This window comes from Trachymyrmex cornetzi, unplaced genomic scaffold, assembly GCF_001594075.2.
Source record: "Trachymyrmex cornetzi isolate Tcor2-1 unplaced genomic scaffold, Tcor1.1 scaffold643, whole genome shotgun sequence".
Lineage (NCBI taxonomy): Eukaryota > Metazoa > Arthropoda > Insecta > Hymenoptera > Formicidae > Trachymyrmex > Trachymyrmex cornetzi.
Window position 1 is genome coordinate 106,473 of NW_017299963.1, and position 8,357 is coordinate 114,829.

Sequence of the window (8,357 nt, forward strand, 5' to 3'; positions counted from 1 at the left end):
AAAATTCCTAGTGAATTATCTATATCTTATATATGTACATGCACATATATCATATTTTTGTAGTTATTCAAACTGCAAGCCGAAATGCATGTACATATATAGGATATAGATAATTCACTGGGAATTGTTTAAGCAAAAAAGATCTAGCTTTGACCGTCATAGACTTGAATATTCTTATACTTAGTGGTTAATATCTCGTTAACTACTGCTGACACCGCAAAATCGTACAGGACTTTTCGACTCAGTATAGCCTGTTCTACCCACGCACGAAACATTTGGCGGTAATATCCAGACATCCTGTATAAGTATTAGGTGTACAACTTGGCTTCCGCCGTTTTCCTATAGATGGCTTTAGCGGTAAGTGGTGGTCGAAATAAATAGGTCATAGACGTCATAATACAATAAACTTTGGCATCTGTTAACATAACCCCATAGAAACATTAGTCGATCTGTGTCTGCATCATAAAGGTATTCTCGATTGAAAATGTCAGTTTACGAGCCAAATTCTCGTCATTTGCGGGAGGTTTCAATTTGCTGCTTCAATATGAAAAAAATCTGCGGCTAAGGCTCATCGAATGCTCTCAAATACTTATGGTGAGGCCGCTATTAGTGAAAGAACGTGTCATGAGTGGTTTCAACGTTTCAAGAACGGTGATTTTGACGTCGAAGACCGGCATAGCGGTGGAAAAGAGAAGGTTTTCGAAGATGCAGAATTGGAGGCATTACTTGATGAAAACTCGTGTCAAAATCAAGAAGAATTGGCACAATCATTGGGAGTGACTCAACAAGCCATTTCAAAACGCCTCAAAGCCATGGGAATGATTCACAAGCAAGGAAATTGAGTGCCGTACGAGTTGAAGCCGAGAGATGAAGCCGAAAGAACGGCGTTTGTTTGCTTGTGAACAGCTGCTTGAGAGGCAAAGACGGAAGGGATTTCTGCATCGTATTGTGACTGGGGACGAAAAATAGGTTCATCACAATAATCCCAAGCGCAGTAAATCATGGGGAGTTTCCGGCCATGCTTCCACGTCGACGGCCAAACCAAAAATTCACGGCTCCAAGGTCATGCTGTGTATTTGATGAGACCAGCTCGACGTAGTGTATTATGAGCTGTTAAAACCGACTGAAACAATCACAGACGATCGGTATCGAATACAATTGATGCGTTTGAGCCGAGCATTGGAAGACAAACGGCCGCAATATAACGAGAGACACGATAAAGTGATTTTGCAGCATGACAATGCTCGACACCATGTTGCGAAAGTGGTCAAGACATACTTGGAAACGTTGAAATAGGAAGTCCTACCCCACCCGCCGTATTCTCCAGACGTTGCTCCCTCTGACTATCACTTGTTTCGATCAATGGCACACGGCCTGGCTGACCAGCACTTCCGGTCTGACGAAGAAGTAAAAAATTGGATCGATTCGTGGATCGCCTCGAAAGATAACCAGCTTTTTCGTCGCGGGATTCGTACGCTGCCCGAAAGATGGGAGAAAGTAGTGGCCAGCGATGAACAATATGTTGAATCATAAATGTATAACCAGATTTTACAATAAAGCCTCGAATTTCGGAAAAAAAAACGGCGGAAGCATAGTTGTACACCTAATAAATATGTAAATAAATAAAATAATGTATACAGACAGATGAGATGTAGAAGAATTAGGAAAGGATATGCAGAAACGATGCGAAGAAGTGCAGAACAAATGCGGAAAAGATGTAAAAGAAATATAGAAGTGGTAAGAAGCGGAAAAGGTGCAAAAGAGTCGCCGAAACGGTAAGAACAGATGCGGAGAGCAGTGATGCACATCTGGCTCCCGGGCAACACGAGAATCATCCCCACCACTCTCGCTGTCTCGCTCCCTCTCGCGAAGCCGCTGCGTGAGAGCGAGAGGGGATGATTCTCGTGTTGCCCGGGAGCCAGATGTGCATCACTGGAGGAGAGGTGCAGAAGAAATGCGAAATTAATACGGGAGAGGTGTGATAGATATGGTACAGTTGTAAAAAAGTGAAGAAAAGGTACATGAAAGATGCGGAAGAGATGCCGGGAGGATGCGAAAGAGGTGCGGAAAAAGTGCAGAAGGGGTGCAGTAAAAGTTTAAAAAAGATGTAGAACAAGTGTAGAAAAGGTGTCGAAAAGGTACAGAAAAGATGTAGAAAAAATGTAGAAAAAGTGTAGAAAATAAGTGCAAAAAAAGTGCAGAAGAGATGTAGAAAAAGAACAGAAAAAGTGTGGAAAGTGTGGAAGAAAGGTGCAGTAAAACGTGACAAAATTTTGTGAAGACGACGACAACGACAACGACGTATCTGAATGAATAAATGACATAAATCGGGCTGAAAAATACGTACACATATTCACACCTACGCTTCATGTACACTTACGGACATGATCGTTATTTCATTTTAATTGTAAAAATCTATATTCTTCCCTAATATATGCATTTTTTTATAACAATTTGTTTAAACAAAACAATAATTTTTCATTATATAAGTGAGTTCCTTCCTGTAAAGAATACGCTGTAGCGTCTCTTTCATGAACATGGTATATTATGTACTACAAAAAAAATATACTTAATGGGAGCCGCTACCGCTCCTGATAATGTATACAGACAGATGAGATGTGGAAGAATTGGGAAAGATATGCAGAAATGATGCGAAGAAGTGCAGAATAAATGCGGAAGAGATGTAAAGAAATGCAGAAGTGGTGCGGAAAAGAAGCGGAAAAGGTGCAAAAGAGTTATGGAAACGATAAGAAGAGATGCGAAGAAATGCAGAAATGCGAAATTAATACGGAAGAGGTGTGAGAGAGATGTAGTACTGTTGTAGAAAAAGTGCAGAAAAGGTATATGAAAGATACGGAAGAGATGCCGGAAGGATGCGAGAGCGGTGCGGAAGAGGTATAGTAAAAGTTCAAAAAAGATGTAGAACAAGTGTAGAAAAGGTGTCGATAAAGTGCAAAAAAGTGGAGATAAAGTGTAGAAAAAGTGCAAAAAATAAATGTAAAAAAGTGCAGAAGAGGTGTAGAAAAGATGTAGTAAAAGTTCAAAAAAGATGTAGAACAAGTATAGAAAAGGTGTCGATAAAGTGCGAAAAAGTGTAGATAAAGTGTAGAAAAAGTGCAAAAAATAAATGTAAAAAAAGTGCAGAAGAGGTGTAGAAAAAATGTAGTAAAAGTTCAAAAAAGATGTAGAACAAGTGTAGAAAAGGTGTCGAAAAAATGTAGAAAAGGTGTAGAAAAAGTGTAGAAAAAATGCAGAAAATAAGTGTAAAAAAAGTGCACAAAAGGTGTAGAAAAGATTCGGAAAAAGTGTAGAAAGTGTTGAAAAAAAGGATAAAGGGGACAAAATTTAGCGAAGATGACGACGTATCTAAATGAATAAATGACATAAATTGGGCTGAAAAATACGTGCATATATTCATATCTAAGCATCAAGTACACTTATGGACATGATTATTATCTTTTAATTGTAAAAATCTATATTCTTTCCCAATAGTATATGCATTTTTTAATAACATCAATTTGTTTGAACAAAACAATAATTTTTAATTATATAAGCAAGTTCATTCCTGTAAAGGATACGCTGTCGCGTCTCTTTCATGACATGGTATTATATTATGTACTACGAAAATATATTTGACGGGAGCCGCTACCGGTCTCCTGATCATAGACATATAAGATAGACCCAGCATCCGTATACCTTTCTATAGTATGTGCTGGGTTTGGCAGAACGGTGCGAGAGGCAAAATATCGGGGCAACCTGTTCTTCTCTGCACGCGCATCTTGACAATCTTGACAAAATCAAAATGGTTGCCTACGTTAGAATTGTCTGTATTCTTTGCACCCATTATTAATAACTGTTAGTATTGCGTTTCTTTTGTTAAAAAAAAATTGGATATGAAGACGTGCAACGCATGTGGGCATCAAAAGAAATTTGGCGAACAGGATAAAATATTCTTTCACACGTAAGTAAAACATTTTAACCTCTTATGTACATGCATACATACGTACAACATACATATTCTTCATTTACGTGTGACAGGATATTTTCTCCTTGTCCATCAGAATACTGAGTGACGCAAAGTAACACAATTATAACAATGGGCAAAGAATACAGACGATCCTAACGTAGTCAGCCATTTTGATTTTGTCAAGAATGTCAAGATGCACGCGTAGAGAAGGACAGGTTGCCCCGATATTTTACCTCTCGCACCGTTCTGCCAAATCTCATATACTATAGATGCTGGGTCTATCTTATACGTCTATGCTCCTGATATAAGACAATCAGTGATATATACGATGAGGTTTGAAATGCAAATGAGAGGTTAAGACAAAAAATTCTTTATAAAAAGATATATTCTAAAGGAAGCAACATTTATACACAAACAATGTCATTATACATAGCGGGTCTAATAAATCACATTTGCAATACAACCACAAAACTTAATAATACTTTACTAAATACTTTTAACAGTTTTTATCCTAGACTAAATTTTACTGTGAAGATAGGCGGTGACCGCTTGAATTTCTTGGACGTTACTTTAATAAAACAAAACAACACCTTAATGTTTGATTGGTATCTTAAACCGATTTTTTCCACAAGATATCTTAATTATCATTCTTGTTATCCAATATGTCATAAAGGTACGATAATGGGTATGATGGAACCATTACATTATCACACCCTAGTTTTCATGAAAAAAACTTTAAATTATTTATTCTCCTTAAGTTAAATATTCTCCTTAATAATCCCGTATGGAAAGAAACTATTGAGTACTATTAAAAACTGAAAAATAATTATTCAGAAGACTATTTATATTGTTAGTGGTATTATGGAACATTACTATTCATTACTATTGGAAATACGAATAGTTTAACACTGAAGCGAATAGTAACTACAGGCATTTATCATTCATTACTGTAGTATAATAAATGATAAGTGCCTATAGTTACTATTCGTTTCAATAGTAAACTACTTATGATTCAAATAGGAACGAATAGTAAATGCGTAAATAGTTATTATTCGTTCCAATAGTAATGAATAGTAATATCCCATAATACTACATAATATTCGTACATAATTTTTTGAATGATTCTGAATAATTATATTCCTCAATACTTCTCAGTAGTTTCAAGAAGCTATCGAAAACTATTATGCAATATAACTATTCAGAGAACTATGTATGTAATGTTATGTAGTATTATGGGACATCACTATCCATTACTGTTGGAGCGAATAGTAACTATTTATCCATTAACGATTCATTATTATTGTTGACAAGTACTATTGAGGCAAATAGTAACTATAAGAATTTGCCATTCATTATTACGGATTAAAATCATGAATAGTTACTATTGGAGCAAATAGTAAGTACAAGTAGCAATTATATCTTAGCGATTTTCATGAAAATTTAGTAGTATTAAGTAATACATCAGTTCGCGAATATCCTGAATAATGATAATTTTATCATATTTCCCCAAGCAGGGGGGAAGTTGGGAGGGAGTTGCTTCGCGTGGAAGTCGTGCGCCCTTAATGAAACGTTATTTTTTCAAACTTCTTTTGTTAATAACTTTTTAACGAATAACAAGCGACAGTTAAAACTTGTTGGAGATTACTCAGGGTCATGACCTTGACAACATATGTCAAGGTCAAGGTCATCGGCGGTTGCTCCCTTTTTCTGCACAGTTTTACCGAAATATGGGTCACAACTCAATTTACAGAACACAGACTAGAGTTTAATCATGATTTTAATTGGAATGAGATACACATTTTAAATGAAGAAAAAGTTCTCAATACATAACTTATCCCTGAAGCAATTCATATAAAAAAGCAAAAAACATGGCTTAAATATACAAATATATAAAATAAGGCTCGAAGGAATCAATCAATGAAAAATATAAAAAAGCACATCAGAGCCTACATCGGTTGCTCGGATGCATAGAAAACTCTTTATTTTCGTGTGAATGTAACAAAACGAATCAAATAGACGTTTCGACCCTTCAATTCAGGTCCTTATCAATATAAAATCTAAATCGAAATTACATAAGTAACGCAAATTCCACGATAGTGATTCTCGACAATATAGCTCGTTCTCCTTTATCCAAATGCCAACTTAGATAAAGTAAAACCGAAGTCATATAAAGTGAAGAAAAAGAGCATGAAACCGCGACAACAGTTGTTTTCAGTGATATTTAATATATTCAAATTTTAAATTCATTAAACGTTTCGGCCATTATCTGGCCATCTTCAGTAATTTTACGTTAATCCCGCATTAGTACATAATTATAATCCAAATTCCATCTTAATTCTATTCAAATAAAATTACAATTCTTCTCTGCATTCTTATTGAGCGTCTATTCCGTAATTGATGATTATTTTTGTAGACTCATTTCAAATTGTAAGTAACGAGAATTTCCAGATTCTAATATAAATTGATATAATACAATTAATATCTTCTGATTAATTATCAAGGTATTACAATGTTACGTCCAAGCTCCGATAATGTGGGTGAAAAGGTTTAGGGAAAGAAGGGAGAAGCATGGAAGGACGTTAGAGCAGACGCTATGTCTCGCATGCATCCGCGGGAAAGCGATGGAGCGAGTCGAACGCACCGTTTATAGCTCTGGAATATGGGTCAACGTCCCGAAGGGACGATATGACACCTGTTTCCGATGAGCAGTGCGATCGTCGGTCCGACTTTAGAGTCAAGGAACTTAATCCTTATAACTCGTGACCGGACCATGTGCGATCTCTGACGCGGGGTGGGAGTAGGTACGAGGTCTATCGTAGCCGCATGGCTGCACGGGAAAGGCGTGCGCGTTGTCGATCACTCACTACGATTAATTAAGTGTCATAATTTAATGTCAGACTCTGCTTAACAAGGGGAAGGGAAATAAAAGAGTGAAGCTCGCGTATTAAGCGAACTTCCAAATAACGGGTATAGAGTTCATTGAAGAAATCGATGAACGTGGAAGGATAAGGATGATAGGTGAATTATGGAAACAAGATTGAGAGTGCAGAGAATTATTACATTACATTAAATTCCATTGCAAAATATTACATGTTTCAGTCTTTATGTTAGACCCTCTTCAGATATATGCTACATATAAAATTGTTACACTACTTCGAAGATACTGAATAAAATTCAATAGTAAAACCACGTCAACGAATGAACATAAACCAAAGGTACCGAAATTAGAGTAACTTACTGCTGTTTAGCAGCTTCCGAACTTCGCAATGATTGGTGGTCCGATCTTGGTGGAGGTCGTGTGATGGATTGGACCCCGAAGTGGCCTCAGTTGGATGTCTCCACTCGAAACCTTTTCGCGGCGACTAGGATCGCTGATCGCGCCGATTTGATTGCGACGATCTGGTCGCGGACCGACGATAACTTTTAACTGACTTTTACTGAATTCGATTAACGGACCGGCAGAGGATAATGTAAAATCACGGAGTCCAATTCCATTAAATTATATTTTTTCTTTTTAATAATAATAGACCATCAAAGTATAACAATTGTGGAGAGTCCAGAGATAATATTACATAAATATTCGTTAGTTAGGTGTGCAAGTCTAGTGTGTGGGATTAGGCTTATCTAGGATTAGGATTAAGGGTATCGGTTGTGAAAAGGGATACTGGGATATGTGTCTTAGATGATTCTAATTACTTAAACAATTGTAGTTATAATTAACCGCATATGTGTGTGTGTGTGTGTGTGTGTTTAAGGTTGTATTATATTTCTTTTATTATGCATGTGAGAGAGGAGGAAAGAAATTTAAAAAGAAGGCTACGGGGACTAAGAAAGGATGGGGGGAGTGTGGAAGATTATTAAGGACAACTACTGTTTCGGTTATAATCCTTAACGACTGTGCCCGAATGGAAAAAAAAGGGGCGAACGTTAATCGGCTCGCAGCTATCGAAACTTCCTATGGCAAATACAATTGGTCTACTGGTGTTACTTGTTAATGACCCTTATGGTGATGACGAAGATTCGAAGAAAAGAACAGTGGAGTCTGGACGTAACAACAACTTAATACCTGTTATTTTAGCAATTCGTTGATATTTGTGTATCATCATAAGAGTTCTGACAAACGGAATGGAGCACCGTCTTAACAGGAGCTCCAAGCTTGATGAAGAATCAGCGGGAGAGACGGGAGATGGAGGGACTGATTGAATAGAGGAATCTGGAGTGAAGGGCGGGGTGTCGGGAAAGATACGTTCTGTTAAGGCATCCAAAATGGCAGGTGAGGGAGTTCGAGGAGGAGGAGGATTCTCGACTGGATGATCGTTATTATGATTATTAGCTACATTATCGTTATCATGATCTAAGTTATCGTTATTGTGATTATTAACTAAATTAT